At 38.7% G+C, this 16,672-nt stretch overlaps 1 protein-coding gene across 9 annotated transcripts in view; it reads left to right on the top strand.

Moving 5' to 3' along the window:
- Nucleotides 1-14,672: 14,672 nt before the first annotated feature.
- Greb1l (GREB1 like retinoic acid receptor coactivator) overlaps nucleotides 14,673-16,672 on the top strand; it is a 269,832-nt gene continuing 267,832 nt past the window's right edge. For 8 of the 9 annotated variants that reach the window (XR_007348873.1, XM_048806453.1, XM_015482496.2 and 5 more), the window contains exon 1: nucleotides 14,673-14,806. The gene's annotated coding sequence lies outside the window, so the exon portion shown is untranslated. Of the gene's footprint in view, nucleotides 14,807-15,120; nucleotides 15,316-16,672 lie in introns of those variants that run through there. The other variant, XM_048806452.1, reaches the window with a different exon arrangement.

Below are 16,672 nucleotides of genomic sequence, written 5' to 3'. Positions count from 1 at the left end.
ACGATATATATATATATATATATATATATATATATATATATATATATATATATGTGTCTTTTCTCGTTAGAATTGGATGGCAAGCTCATTAAACAATTGCATAAAAAGGAAGAAATAAAAGTAACCCATATGATGCTATCCCAAACAGCTACTAGTGATTTTCCTTTAGTTTTCTTTGGGAGGGAGAATAATCTTTTTTTACACATTTATGATAATTTTTACATACAGTAATCTCATGCTTTTAAAGTATTTAATTTTATTATAGGATTTTTTTTCTTATTCAATATATTTTTCCTACAGTTCTATTACAAAAATTTTGGAGCATAGAGAAGTGTTGAGATCATTTTACTATGAACAAGTTATCATTTAAATACTTAGGTAAAGTTCACATTATATTAGAAATAGTCTATCATATCTCTATATATATTCACCTAGCACTGGGAATTGAATCTGGGGCTTTACACATGTCAGGCAAGGTCTTTATCACTAAGCTACATCCTTAGCCCTTATAAACTTATTTTTTAATGTATTTCAAAGTAAACATATAGATACTATTTTCAATAGCTTAAAAATATTTCATGGAGTGAAACTATGATTTTCCTTTAAATTATTTTCTTCTGATTGACTGCTTGCTTTCTTCCTATTTGTTTACATAAACTTCAGAGGAAGGGTACACTACTAAGATTTAATAGTAACTTCTGTCTATAGTGGAGGAGTAATATTAAAATGATAGATAGGGATAGATCAATAATGCCTGTCCCCTCTCTATTGTGAAAGTATTTGAATACCAGGAAAATCACAGCAAAATGTAGTGTAAATAGGGATTCAGAGTAGAGGAGAGATGTGACTGACTTGCAACTTAGGTGACTTAATTTTGTAGAATGATGTATAAGAGTAGGAGACAAAGGAGGTGAGTTTGATCCAATTTGAAAAATACTTACTGATTACATATGAAACATAAAACACAAAGCCTCATGCTAGGGGCCTTGGGTCTATTAATCTGAGTAAGACCTTGACAATCACCACAAAGATCCATAATTTAATAGGTAAAGCAATGATGTATACCAAGAGCTATTAAATGAAGAAGAGGGGCTGGGGATACACTCAATGGTAGAACACTTGCTTCTCATGTGCGAGGTGCTGGGTTCTATCCCTAGCACCATAAAACAGGTAGGCAAACGAAGCAGAATCCAACTATCCAGTCAATGAATATCCATTTTGCCCCTGCACTCTGCCAATGACTATTCTAGATGCTGAAAATATGGCACAGATATAACCAATGAAAGTCCTTGCCCTCACGAAGCAAACATTCTAGTGGATGAGACAAACAAATGAATGCATGGTAAAGTAGCAGTTCATCATGATACTCTGAAGAAAAATAAAGCAAGGTAAAGGTGTAAAGCAGTGACAAGGAAGCTATTTTCTCTATCACAGTCAGAGAAGTCTTCTCTGAAACTGCAGCTTAGGCAGAGAATAGAAGATTAGGAAGTATTTTACTTTCCAAGTGAACATGTTTCCAAGTAGAGTCAACTGAAAGGGCAAAGGCCCTGAGGCAGGAGGGGGTTTGAAAGATCTCCAGGGAGGGCCTTGTGGCTGGAGCCAAGAAAGTCCTAATAAACTAAGGTAAGAGAGTCAAAAAGGGAAAGGGATGATTTCTCCACTTACATGACAGAGGAAGAGTCCTTAATATTTGACTACTGGTTGAAGGTGATAGATGAGCCCACTGCAATAAAGCATGCCTCAAGTTCAAGGCCAGCCTCAGCAATTTAGCAAGGCCCTAAGGAATTTAGTGAAATTCTGTCTTAAAATTAAAAAAAAAATAGTGCTGGGGTTGTGGCTCAGTGGTAGAGAACTTGCCTAGCATGTGTGAAGCACTGGGTTTGATTCTCAGCACCACATATAAATAAATAAACAAACAAACAAATAAACAGAATGAAGGTCCATCAACAACTAAAAATATATATATATTTAAAAAATGAAAAAACCAAAAAGGGCTGGGAATGTGACTCAGTGATTCAATGCCCCTGGGTTCAATCCCCACCACCTCTGCCCCCAAGAAAGAAGGTGGTAGATGGGGGAAGATAAAGAATCTAACTTTCAATACTGAGTTTTCAACTTAATTTGACTGGGAGGATGGTGATGTCTGTGAAATATATAATTGAGAGAAACAGGTTTAAGAGGAGGTGTAAAGTCGGTTTTTGACATCTTGAATTCAAGACCCTAGGTTGACTTCAAGAAGGGGCCAAAAGCTAGGTGTTTGCCTATAATACCAGCTACTCAGGAGGATTGTTTCAGCACAGAAGTTCAGGATGAGCCTGGGGAACACACGGTGAGATACTGTATCAAAAGAAAAAGAAAAGGATGAAATTGTTGATGAAATAAATGGAGAGAGGCAATTCTCAGATGAGTTACCAAAAAGACAGAAAAGAAGAATAAGAAGATAACCAAAACAGTACAGAACAGAACAGAACAGCAAAACAGAACAGAACAATAAAAGCAGGAAATAGTACTAAGAGAGAGGATATAGCCAAGTGTGTAAAATACTGCTTAGAAATTGAAAAAGATGAGAACTAAGAAAATACTATTGGAATTACCAGGTGTGGCCTGTGATCTGATTTGGCAGTTAGGATGTCAAATCTTGTTAATTGATGATGCAGACAGATCTGAAGGATCTAAAATTATATAAGCATTTGAGAAATCAATGGTAAAATTTCAGATTTAAAATGACAGGATAATAGAGAATACAGGTACAGATTTGTACCTATATGGAAATGTGCTAAGTCAGAGAGGGGGAATTCAAATAGATGTGTGTGTGTGTGTGTGTGTGTGTGTTGGGGGGGACATACTCTTCATTAAATAGTGTTAAGAGTTTGGGTTGTACATATGAAAGAAAATGAAATTGAAGCCCTATCTTATTTTTTTTTAAATTAAACTCAGTTGGAAAAAGAACGCACATGTGAAATTAGAACTTTAGAGGTTTCAGCAAATATATGCAAATGTATTTAAGACTTCAGAGTAGGCGAAGATTTAAACAAAAAGTGACAGATAAAAGATTGATAAATACAGGTTCAAATTAATAACTTAATAACCATAGAATGAAAAGACAGGATACAAAATAGAAAATGGCATTTTCAACGCACACACATACCCACACATTTATTTCAAGGAATTGGCTATGTGATTGTGAGAACTAGAAATTTGTCAGGCAGGCTAGTAGGTTGGAAACTCAGGTCAGGGCTGCTGCTGCTGTCTTGAGGCAGAATCTCTCTTTTGCTCTAAAGGTCTTTCAACTAATTGGTTGAGGCCTACCACATGACCAAAGATAATCTCTTTTACTTAAAGTAAACTGATTATGCATCTTAACTACACCTGCAAAATACCTTCACAGTAACAGTTGGATTAGTATGGAGTTAAATAACTGGGTACTCTAGCCTATTCAAGGTGACACATAACTAACCATCAAATTCACAGTTCCAAAATATAAATTATGAAATATGCTTGCCAAATGCTGTTAGGGCTAGAGGCCAACAGAAACAGGGTGCTTAAGAATTCACTAGAAGGCTCCTCATGTTCTAGGTGACAGATAGTTACTTGAAAACACTTCTACAATCTTTTTATTGAAGTGTGGATCCACCTCAGTAAAAGCAGATAATGTTCTTACAGAGACTGAATTGCATATCAGAGAAAATTCAAGAGAAGTGGATCTCAGATATATGATTTACACATATTTTTTCTGCCATTCCATATTCCAGTTGTCTTTACCTCTATTACTTGTGTCCTGGGATGCCCAGAAGTTTTCATTTTGATGTAGTCCATTTATTCCCCGAAGGCCCATGTGTTAAAGGTTCAGTTCTCCAGTGTCACTGTTGGGAGATGGTACAACTTTTTAAGAGGTGGAACCTACGGTCATTGGAGATGAGCCTTTGAAAGGGATTTTAGACCTGGGCCCCTCCTCTTTCTCTCTTTGCTTCCTGGCTACCATGAGGTGATTAGCTTATTCCACCATGTGTTGCTTGTCCACAGATCAAAAAGCAATGGGTCTCACTGACTATAAAACCTCTCAAACTGTAAACCAAATAAATCTTTCCTCTTTAAAAGCTGCTTATCTCGGGAATTTTGTTATAGTAATGAGAAGTGTGGCTAGCACAATCGTATTTCCAAATCTTCTTTTTTCTATTTATTTATTATTTTTTCCAATATTTTTATTGGCTATACACTTATTTTCAATCTTTCTGTGTCATTTTTTTTTCTGGTATGGTTCATAAGGAGAATATAGTTAAATTTTCTTTAGAAAATTTAAAAGGACACAATATCTTTATTTATTATTTATTTTTATGTGATGCTGAAGATCAGACCCAGTGCCACACACATGTGAGGCAAGCGCTCTACCAATGAGCTACAATCCCAGCCCTTTCTATTTATTTTTTGTTATGTGATACGTTAAATTCTTGGTGAAATTGATTAAAAATAAATTCTCCTTTTATTCCCATCATTTATTTAAATATTTTAGTACCATTGGCTTGCAAGTGGAATTAACAAATCAGGGTTTGGAGTTCTGTGCCTATCTATCATTGTGAGACGCTTAGAAGATCACCTCTCTCAAGCCTCCATCTTCATCAGCAAAATGAATATGTTAACCACAGTCATTCCATAAAGTTGTAAAGATTATTTGAGAACATGTCTGTGAAACTCAGCCAAGTGCCTGGAATGGAGTGAAAATTCAAGAAATATTTGCTGTTCTTATTGTACCTTTTAATCCAAATAAATTAGTCTTGTTGTTCTACTTAATGTTTACTTATCATGAATTGTACTTGTTTTTTTTTAAAAAAAAAACTTTCTCTCTCTCTCTCTCTCTCTCTCTCTCTCTGCATCTTTCTATGTTACCCAGCTGGCCCCTAACTTCTAGGCACAAGCAATCCTCCTGCCTCAGACTCCCAAGTAGCAGGCACTATAAGCATGTACTGCACCTGGAATCACTTTGATTTTATGTTGCTACTGTTGATGCTTTTTGTTTGCGTTTGCCTGTAACTTTATTGACTATCCACTTATTTTCAATCTTTCTGTGTCATTTTTTTTTCTGATATGGTTCATAAGGAGAATATAGTTAAATTTTCTTTTTCACTCTGAGCTTTTTTAAAAAAAATATTTAGGGCTGGGATTGTGGTTCAGTGGTAGAGCGCTTGCCTCTCACGTGCAGGACCCTGGGTTCGATCCTCAGCACCACATAAAAATAAATAAGTGAAATAAAGGTATTGTGTCCAACTACAACTAAAAAATAAATATTTTAAAAAATTGTAGTTGTAAATAGACAGAATGCTTTTATTTGTTTATTTTTAAGTGGTGCTGAGGATTGAACCAAGTACAATGCTAGGCAATTGCTCTGCCCCTGAGCTACAGCCCCAGCCCTCACTCTGAGCTTTTCTATCTTTCAGAGTGAAATTTACCTCACTCAATTTATTGATGCTAAGAATGTATTCACACACTTCAATTATGTTTTCTTTTAATTATGTTTTATTTTCTTTGAATTTTTTTTTTCAAATTATTCTGAAGTTCTACAACGAACTCTGGTTATTATGTTTAAATTTTTTAAAGTGGAATCAACATACACTTATAAACATCAAGGAAAAAATAGTATCTATTCCTTATGCTTCATTGTCTTCCCCAAACAAGACAAGATTTTGAACCTTTTTAAATCTCTCATATGTCCAACAATTTTTCAAATAAACTACAATTTTAATTTTGAATTATTTTTCATATTTAGTATTTTTGTCGTATGTTATGAACCCTCTCTTGATACTTACATTAGATTTTATAAAAATGTTATCAATAATTACTTAGATTTTATTGGGGTTCTACCCTCAGTATTTTTGTATACTCTTATTTTCCTTTTATTGAGACTTCAAGTAAACATATTTTGTTCTCATCTCACTGAGATAGTTCTTAGGCAAGTTTCAAGTACTGTTTAATGAGGGTTCCCTCTCTATTTTTATTTATTTACTTATTTTTATTTACTTACGTTTTTAGATGTGGATGGACACAACACAATGCCTTTATTTTTATGTGGTGCTGGGGAATCGAACCCGGGTCCCGCCCATGCTAGGTGAGCGCTCTACCGCTGAGCCACAATCCCAGGCCCTCCCTCTCTATTTTTAGTTTCTCAAATCTACTCTCTTCCTTTTGTTAGCGTCCCTCATAGCATGATAGTTGCTACAATTCAGGCTTCATAAAATCACATTACACACCTAGAAGGGAAGAAACATTGTTTGTTAATCATTGGAGAAAACAGTGTCCTTTCTTGGGTCTGGGGATTGGGCTCAGCGGTAGAGCACTCGCCTAGTGCATGCAAGGTCCTGGGTTCGATCCTCAGCACCACATTAAAAAAAAAAGAAAACATTGTCCTTTCTTTAATTGGAATAACCCAAACCAAACCGTGAGGCAAGGAAATTCCATTCACTCATTGATTTAGGTTTATATTATTGTCCTTCCCTGTCTTAGTCTATTCTGTGCCGCTATGATAGAATATCACAGATTGGGTAATTTATAAAGAACAGAAGTTTCTTTTTTCACAGTTCCAGAGGCGGGGAAGTCCAAGATCAAGACACTAGCAGATTAGGGTCCAGTCTCTCTGCTTCCAAGATAGCACTTTGAACAGTGTCCTCTAGATGGGAAGAATACTATAGTCTCACTTGGCAGAGGAGCAAGAAAGAACGTGCTCCACAAGCACTTTCCCCCATATTTTCTGTTGTGCATTATAGTTGTACATAATGGTGGGACTTGTTGTTACATATTCGTACACATTCACAGTATAACAATATAATTTGATCAATATCATTCTCCATATTTTCCCTTGCCTTCCCCTCTTCCCTCCCTTGGGTCTCTTTCCTCTAGGCAAGCACTTTACATAGTGGCCTTAATTTCATCGTTGAGCCCTCATGACCTACACCCTTTCCCAAAGGCCCTGCCTCCCAGTACTGTTGCTTGAGGACTAAGTTTTCAATGATTTGGAGGAAACACATTCAAACCACAGAATTATAGTGTTCATCAGAATTTTAAAAACACTGCTCCATGGGAGAAGCTGCCCCTTGGGTTGCTTGAGAGGCAACTATGCTACAGCTTTGCCTGGAATTCAAACTAATATGGTTTTCCTTCAGAACATAGTCCTATAAATATTCTTTCATGCAATGTTGCAGACAAAACCTAAGATGATGACCTGATTATTTTTTATTTATATATAGTATTCTATGGGAGGTCTGAAAGCTTATGGATTCTTATTCTTTATCCTCAAATCAGAAGTTTCACTTAGGATGTATATATATATATATATCTCCTAACTCTATGGTTTTGCTGACTCTAGACATTTCATATAAGTGGAATGACAATATGTGGCCTTTTATATCTTTTTATTTTTCACTTAGCATAATGCTTTTAAAGTTCATACATGTTGAAGCATTTATCAGTACTGTGTCTTTTTTTTTGCCAAATAATATTCCATTGTATGAACATACCGAATTTTGTTTATTCATTCATTAGCTGATAGATATTTGGGTCATGTCCACTTTTTGGCTACTACAGATAATGCTGTTATGAACATTCATGTATAAGCTTTTTTAAATATATATTTTTTATAATTTTAATTAATTTATTTTTTATGTGGTGCTGTGGATCGAACCCAGTGCCTCACATCTGCTAAGCAAGGGCTCCACCATGGAGCCACACCCACAGCCCAAGTATTTTTTTTTAAATATATATTTTTAGTGGTTGATGGACCTTTATTTTATTCATTTATTGTATGTGGTGTTAAGAATTTAACCCAGTGCCTCATACATGCAAGGCAAGCGCTCTACCATTGAGTTAAAACCCCAGCCCTCTAATCTTTTCTAACACTTATTATTTTATCTTTTAGAGACCTTTTATTGTGGTAAAATAGACATATCATAACATTTACCATTTTAATCATATTTGAGTATACAGTTCTTATTTTGAGACGTATTGGGGATTGAATCCTGGCCCTGTATATGTTAAGCATGAGCTGCACTCCCAGCTGCTAAGTATCAGTTCTATCATTAAATACATTCACATTGTTGTGCAGCCAACACTACCACCCATCTCCAGAATGTTTTTCATCTTTTCAAACTAAAACACTGTACCTATTAAAAAAATCAATCCTTGGGCTGGTGTTGTAGCTCAGTGGTAGAGTGCTCACCTTGTATGTGCTCACTGGGTTCAATCCTCAGCATCACATAAAAATAAATAAATAAAATAAAGATATTGTGTCCAACTACAACTAAAAAGATATTTAAAAAATAAAATAAAGGGATTATGTCCATCTACAACTAAAAAAATATTTTAAAAAAATCACTCCTCACTAGCTGAAGGTATAGCTCAGTGGTGGAGTGAGTGCTTAGCATGAGCAAGGCCCTAGATTTGATCTCCAGCACCCCTCTTCCACTAAAAAAAAAAAAAAAAAAGGGGCTGGGGATGTGGCTCAAACGGTAGCGCTTATGCGTGCAGCCCAGGTTCGATCCTCAGCACCACATACAAACAAAGATGTTGTGTCCGCCGAAAACAAAAATAAATAAATAAATAAATATATATATATATATATATATATATATATATTAAAACAAAGACACAAATCCTCATTTTGCCTTCTTTTAACAAGACTCTAGCAATCACCATTTTACTGTCTGTATCTATGAATTTGACTAATACAATTATATTAAGTGAAATCATGCCTATTTTTCCTTTTATGAATGGCTTACTTCACTTAACATTTTTGAGGTTTATCCATATTTTCTGATATGTCAGAACTTCCTTCCTTTTTAAGGCTGAGTAAGATTTCGTTGTATGTATACTGTTACATTCTGGATTTTGTTGTTGTTGTTAGTTTCTTTGTGGTTTTTCTGATAATAGCCATTCTAATGGGTGTGAAGAGGTACCTCACTATGGTTGTAATTTGTATATCTCACTTAGCTAATGATGTTAAGCACCTTTACATGTGATTATTGGTCATTTATATGTCATCTTTTATTCATTTTTCATTTGGATTATTGGCCTTTGTATTATAAAGAGTTCTTCATAAATTCTGGATACTAGATTCTTATCAGATACATGATTTGCAAATATTTGCTTCCACAATATGGGTTGTCTTTTTACTTTAATACTGACCTTTGATGCACAATATATGTATTTATTTTCCCTTGTTGCTTGTGTTTTTGGTATCATATTAAACCATTGCCTGCCCTGATGTCAAAGGATTCTATAATCAGCGTATTATAGTTTCAGCTCTTACCTTTAGTTCTATGTTTCTTTTCTTTCTTTCTTTCTTTTTTTTTTTTTTTGGTGGTTCTGGGGATTGAACCCAGGGACTCATGCATGCCAGGCAAATACTCTATCATACAGCCACATCCCCAGCCCACTATGTTCCATTTTGAGTTAATTTTTATACCTGTTGTAAGGTAGATGTCCAGCTTCATTGTTTTGTATGTGGATATCCATTTGTCCCAGCTTGATCTGTTGGAAGGACTATAGTTTCTCCATGGTATTATTTTGATACTATTGTTGAAAATCAATTGACCATAGATGCATGGATTTATTTCTGGACTCAATTCTATTCCATTGATCTATGTCTGTCATTATGCCATTGCCACATGGTCTTGATTTTTGTTGCTTTGTAATAAGACCTAAAAAGGAGAAGCATAGTTCTCTAACTTTGTTCTTTTTCCCCCAAAGTTGTTTTTGCTATTCTGGGTCCCTTACATTTCCTTATGAATTACAGCATCAGTTTATCAATTTCTGCAAAAAGCAGCTGGAATTTTGATAGGGATTGTACTGAATCTGCAGATCAGTTATGGGAGTATTGCCATCTTAATATTAAGTCTTCAAACCCAGGAACACATGATGTCTTTCCATTTATCTAGGTCTTCTTAATGTTTTTTCTGGTCCTGGAGATTGAAGCTGTCTGGTCCTGGAGCTGTTTATAGCCCCACCACTGAGTCACATCACCAGCCCTTTTTATTTTTTACTCTGATACAGGGTCTCATTAAGTTGCCCAGCCTGCCCTTGAACTTATGCTCCTCCTGCCTCAACCTCAAGAGTTGCTGGGAATGAAGTATCCACCACTGCAGCTGGCCTTCTTTAGTTTATTTTAATGATTTTTTTTTTGTAATATGGTATATACTACTCTATTTTTACTTTGGACCTTTAATACATAAATATTTAATCTCCTAGATTTTGTTTATTATTTATTTTATTTAGTCATTCTTTTTTTACATATTTTAGTTGTGTATAGACTCAACGCCTTTATTTATTTATTTATTTATTTATTATTATTATTATTATTTTTTGTGGTGCTAGGATTGAACCCAGTGCCTCACACTTGAGAGGCAAGTGCTCTACCACTGAGCTACAATTCCAGTCTGCATTTATTTATTTTTTAAGCAGGGTCCCACTATGTTGCCCAGGCTGGTCTCAAGCAGTCCTCCTGACTCAGCCTTTTGAGTAGTTGGGACTACAGGCATGTGCCACATTTAGCTTTATTTTCTTAAAGAAATTGTGAAAGAAAAGAAATATATCTTTATCCTTTGCTCTGAACTCTGGAAGGATTTTTTTTAGTTGATTATATAATTTCTAATTTTGCTTATAGCAGTTATCTATGATATTGCTTCTATAATCTTCTAACTTAAATATCCATCTATTTAGAAATTTCCAAAGACATTCTTGTTCTCAGATTGCTCCATTTTCTTGACAACCTGATCTTGTTACTCTTTAAATTGCACTAAGAACAGAGATGAGTTTTTTTTTTAAATTTTTAATTTTTTAAAAAAGTCTTGTTCCTACATTAATTCCTTTTCAGTGGGTGATATTTGCTCTAAATCAGTCTTCTTTCACATGGTGTATTTTCTTTTTTCTATTAGTGATTTTTAAAATCTGCTCATATTTGTGAGTTGAAATCTAGATCATTCAACATTTGTAATCCATCTGGAGTTAAATCACTATTCAATTCTCCCTGTGGTCTTACCCTCTGAGGATGGTATTAGGTTGGGGATTGGCTTTCTCTTGCAATGAATTGGCTCTGAGTGGAAAAGTAGTGGATCCTTCCTCAGAGAAGATGAATGATTATTATGGTGTGCAGGGATGCTGAGTCACCAAGCCTCAAACCTAAGTTGAGCGAAAGAGGAAAAGGATGAGGAAGTAAAGAAATAGAGGATAGTTGTTTGTAACTTGGCCCAGGAAAGAACTTTGGATGTGACTAATAGCACATGGAAACCAATGGAAGAAAATACTAAGTCTACTAAGTGTTTCAGGGAATTTTATGGCCAAGTCAGCCACAAACACCTCCTTCCAACTCCCTCAGCAAGCATTCTATCACTGAGCTACACCCCAGCCCCACAAATCTGGCTTTCAAAACAAAAACAACAAAACAACCGTAACTGTAAAAGAACCCTTAGGACTCAAACTTTTACCAGCAGGAAATGAGCTGTGAGACCTGTGAAATTTCTCAAGAGAACTTCCTTCTCAGTACCCACTTCTGATGTGGACATGGAGGATAAGAATTAGGAAGAATAAGGCTGGGGCTGTAGCTCAGTGGCAGAGCGCTTTGCCTAGCATGTGTGAAGCACTGGGTTCAATCCTTAGCACCCCATTAAAAATAAATAAAATGAAAGCATTCTGTCCATCTACAACTACAAAAAAATTAAAAAAGAAGAATAAGAAAGAATAATCAAGACTATAGATCTAAAGGCCAAGAAATTAATGCAAAGGGGCATTTATCATTGAGAGGCAAACCAGGATATAATTACAGAATTTCACCCACGGCCAAGAAAAGGATTAAGAATCATTTGGAAGTACTCTATCATTTATATGAACTCTGCTATGAGCTTTAATATTTTTCACTGAATTTGGAGTGCTAAGCATTTGGAAATCATTAGTACAAGGGAGAGTGGAAGCATTCACAATTATAGCAGTTAACATTTAGTATGTTAACTGAATGAATGAATGATCTCAATCCATACAGCCACTACCTGAGGTAGGTACTATTATGATGTTATTTTAAAAATAGGGATGCTGAAATCGAGTCAAGTGACTTGGTCAAGGTTACATAATAGGTAATTGTTGAGCCAGGATTAAAATCTATGACATCCATGTCCAGTGTTTACTCATATTCTTAACATAGTTTATAATCACCACAGACTAGTGGGCATAATGAGGTATATACAAACCCCAAAGAAGAGATAAGGCACATGCACAAATTCAGAACCAGAGTGTGCTATCTATTAAAGGTGACATTGGACTATTTCACTCTACCAGGATGTAAATAGATTACTATCACTAACTTTTAACCGTTAGTCTTATTTACTGATGACTTACCACTACTACTGATTTACTAAGCCATCTGGTTCACAGTAGGTGTTCAATAGATGCTTATTGAATGAGTACCAGAATCCTGGTACTAAGATCCTTGAACTACTATGCCACATTTGCTGTGACATCTGCAGAGTCCAATGTGGTTGGCACTCAAAAAATCGTCCTTAAACTAAACTGGGGGAAAACTGCACTGTTTTTTCTTATCTTTAAAATGGAAAGTGTTCCTCTCCTCCAACTCTACAGACCTTGTAAAGGAATGAGTTTTTCAAAAGCTTCTCATCTGTTTTAACTGTTTTTTCTCTTTAACGCCTCCTTATGAACTTGATTTATATACACAAGGTGAACTTGGAACCTCAAGTTTTAATTTACTGCCTTTTCCATGTGTAGGCCAGTTCTCATGATGATTTTGCCAATTGACATTGGATTCCTTTTTGATGACTTAAACTGCCAATCATCTGCACCTTTCTATGTTGTAGTTAGTTTCAAAACATTTATTTTATTCTAAGTTTGCATTATGTGCAAGATTCAGAACTGTAGGGATATAGCAGTGATTGAGAAAGCCATGTTTCCTGTCTTCCTGACACTTAAAAATGTTTCTATGTGTTTTTAAAATACAGATAATATGAATTCAATGGTAAAACAACAACAGAAACATTCTTGTTCCTTAAGTACACAGGAGCAAAGTATTTAAAAAAAAATCACTTCATGGGGCGCAATGGTCCATGCCTGTTATCCCAGCAACTTGGGAGGCTGAAGCAGGAGGATGGAGAGTTTGAAGTCAGCCTCAGCAATTTAGCAAGACCCTAAGTAATTTAGAGGGTTGGGGATGTGACTCAGTGGTAAAGCGCCTCTGGGCTTAATCCCAAGGTCAAATAATAATAATAATATGTCTTCCTACCGTGGGAGAGAGAGAAGACAATCCAAACTGCAAACAAATCTTTTATTTTTGCTAATCATAACTGAACTATGCCTTGAGTTACTTTCTGGTGATTACAGACTTCTAGTCAATTCCTTCTGTGTCGACCAATAGAAAAAAAAAACACATGAATTTTGGTTCTAGAGAAAAACGTTTAAAGTGAGACAAGCAAACAAAAGTACTAACTTAGAGATTATGTGATCTAAGTTTAACTGACATTGTCTTTAAATAATTGACAATGGTATGTTAACACTTGACACTGATAGCAACCCACTTGGGACGGGGCGCTGCTGCAGCCTACCCCACTCCCACCAACAGGCTGAGTAAAAGAGATAAACTTTTCTGTATAATTTCTGTATCCATCTAGCTTGGATCTTCTTCCATAAGGTGGAGTCATCTATCCCTGGCAACAATTACGGTTTAAGAAAATAGAACTGCATCTCTAATACAAAAGACGTCAACTGTGAAAAGTGGAGTAACATCTGTTACTATTCGGCAGCATCATCCCTCCAGAACGTTTGTCACCGCACTATCCAATAAAGACGAGGCCCCGATGGAAGGGGCTACCCTTGGACGGAGCTTCCCCCTGTGGTCCTGGAGAACTCCGCACCAGCCGTGGCGAAGCCGCTGAGTCCCCTAACCGCTGGCGTGAACGCCAGGCCAGAAGTCCGACAACCCTCGGGTTGCTCATTCCGGAGGTGCAAAAGTCTGCTTGGCCGGGAGATCCCGCGTTTGTTTGGTTTTGTCTGCGCCCTGCCCCCGCCCTACCTCCCTTCGTGCAAAAGGCCAAGGGTTTTTGACCCACCATTGCCCAGGCTGAGTTCACGCTTGAGGTTCTTTAGCCGCCGTCCAGTGAACAGAGAGAGCAATCGCGCAATGAGGCGAGAGTACTCTGTGAATGAACGCGGACGCGGCCAGAAAATAATTTTTCTTCTTGGCTGCGCACGTCAGCAGCCCTGGGGCGGGGGGGAGCAATCCTTTTTCCTAGGGGACCCTCTGCACACCCCCACCTCCACACCCCACAGTGGCCACCCACACACTCATCTCTGCGAGGAGTTTGGAAATGGAGGCGTGAGGACAGTGCACCCAGGGCTCCCCAGTATGGGTGGGGGCGAGTTTGGAGGGGGTGCGTAAGGAACGGTGTTCCCACTACCCTCGAGGGGAGCGAGGGGGGACTTAAAGGCCACTTGCAGGCGTCAAGGCTGCGGGAGGGCAAGAGGCGGGGCTCCGGGAGAGGAAGCCGGGATCCTCGCGGTGTAGGTTCTGGGCGAGCGGGAGGGGCAGCACCTGAGGAATCCGCCTCTGGCCGCGGCGGCCGCTGCCTTGCTCCGCCCCGGGGAACTGAGCGCGCGGCCAGCGAGCCTGCCAGAGAGACGCCAGCCGCCGGCGGCGCTAGCACCTCGGAGGAGGGTAGCCGAAGCGAGTGGAGTGCAGCGCTGGGAGCCGGACTGGGGGTGGGGAAACCAGCCCGGTCCAGGCGAGGGCCACCCCCGGTCCTCTGCCTCCGCGCCCCTCCAGGGCCAGGTGAGCGGCTGGGGGGACTCCCGGATGCGGGTGCTGGGAGGCTAGAGGTGAGAGGGCGCAAGGCCGGCGCCAGCGCACGGCTTCTCCCTCTCAGGAGCTGCCCTTTGGCGGGCCGGACACCCTGCCTGCGCCGGGGAGCGCTGCGGGACTTTTCCGAGAGGAACTGGAAAGTGAAGCGGGATGTGAGCGCGAGTGCATTTATGTGGCTCGGGCAGGCGCCTGTGCCAGCCCGAAACCCGCACCCGTCCTCCACCCGCCGCTTGGCGTCAGTCCACGGAACGGACTCAGCCCGTGCTGTCGGCGCTCGGAGGCCAAAGGCCTGTCACTCCGGGCTCTACTCGCTGCCTTTGTGGCGGGAGCCGGACAGACAGAGCGTGGGATGAGGGAGGCTGCGGCGCGCGGCAGAGTGCCCAGAAGCAACGAGGTGGAGGCTGAGAAGGGGTGCGCCCCGACCGGTTCTCGGAGCCCAGGGGGGGCAGTGAGGCGGTCCCTGGAATGGTGGACGGCAAGTAGGGGGACACAAGAGGTGATCCGGGAGAGGATGGCTAGAGCTCGGCTTGGGAAAGTTGAGAGCGTCTATAGGTGGCCAGGCGTTCGCTCTGTGTCTGTGGGTTTCTTTCTTTTTTTTTTTCCACGCCAAATGTCACTTCGTCACGAGCGCGCGCGCATGTCTTCCGGCCTTCATTTCCATTTTTCTTCTGTTGAGTGACTGAGGACCACTCTTATTCTGAATGAGACACAAAGGGTTGTGTTGACAGCTGACCCTGACACACAAAGTAGACAGCGAGGCGAGCTGTTCCTTGGCTAGGCGAGGGTGATAATGGGTGGTTTGTTCAAGTAAATCTATTACCGCAATCCCTGAGCTCCATTATATGAAAATTGCGTGTTTGGGTTCAGTGCGGTGCGGGTTTTTCAATCCGAGCTCAAGTAACGTCCCAGGACACGATTCATCTGCACGAAAAGCTGCTGCCTCCAAATGAGGCGGACGAATCCTGGAGGAACTCCTAAATCATGCTTCTTTTCTTTGGTGAACGTGACTGTTACAAGGTCCTTATCCACTCCACTCCGTCCTCTGTCCTAGGCTAATAAGATAGAAATCAAATTTTGATTTCTACTCTCTGCACCATGAGTGCCCCGTTTGAGATGAGAAGCTCTATTCGAATCCCCCTTTTAAAGCCTTGCCATTTAAATACCAGGAAAGATTTTTTTCCTTTTCAAAAGGCTTTTGAACTAAACGCCCCCTTGAAAACATCACACTCCTGTTTATGTATTTATGTTTTAAATCCTGGAATTCTGTCTTGAGTTTTGCGACTGTGTTGGTTCTTTTTTTGCTCTGAAAATTTCTGTGAGATTTTACAAATTTCAATACCGAAATCTTTTTTTTTTTTTTTTGCCCGAAATCTTCTTTAAAAGAGAAAAATGAAAATAGTTGTGCTATTGAAAGTGGTAATAAAATTGTATGCATTCAGTTGTGTATTGAGAAAGAAAAATTTAATTAATGAATGTGGAAAAGTAATAAGAATAGGGTAAATTTTTTAGCCAACAATGAAGAAAATACAGGGCAAATTAAGCCAGCATCCCCCACTCCCCAGCTTTCCATCTCTCCAAACCCTACTTCTCCCAGAGGCAACCACTGTTGTAAATTTCTTGTAGGTATACTGACCATAAACTTCTGTTAAAATGGAGATACATTATGGAAATCAAGAATGAAAGGGACTGAATATAAGACTGGACTATATTATTGGTGATGACTGTTAACTTGATATCAACACATGATGAAATTAGGACCTTTTATTTGGCCTAGGCTGATACTTACTACCTTGAAGATCAATTAGAGTGTGAAAAATCTTAGAACAAGTGTTCAAT

This window comes from Marmota marmota, unplaced genomic scaffold (assembly GCF_001458135.2).
Source record: "Marmota marmota marmota unplaced genomic scaffold, marMar, whole genome shotgun sequence".
NCBI lineage: Eukaryota > Metazoa > Chordata > Mammalia > Rodentia > Sciuridae > Marmota > Marmota marmota.
The sequence above is the reverse complement of the archived record's forward strand: the minus strand, read 5'-3'. Positions and strand labels throughout refer to the sequence as shown.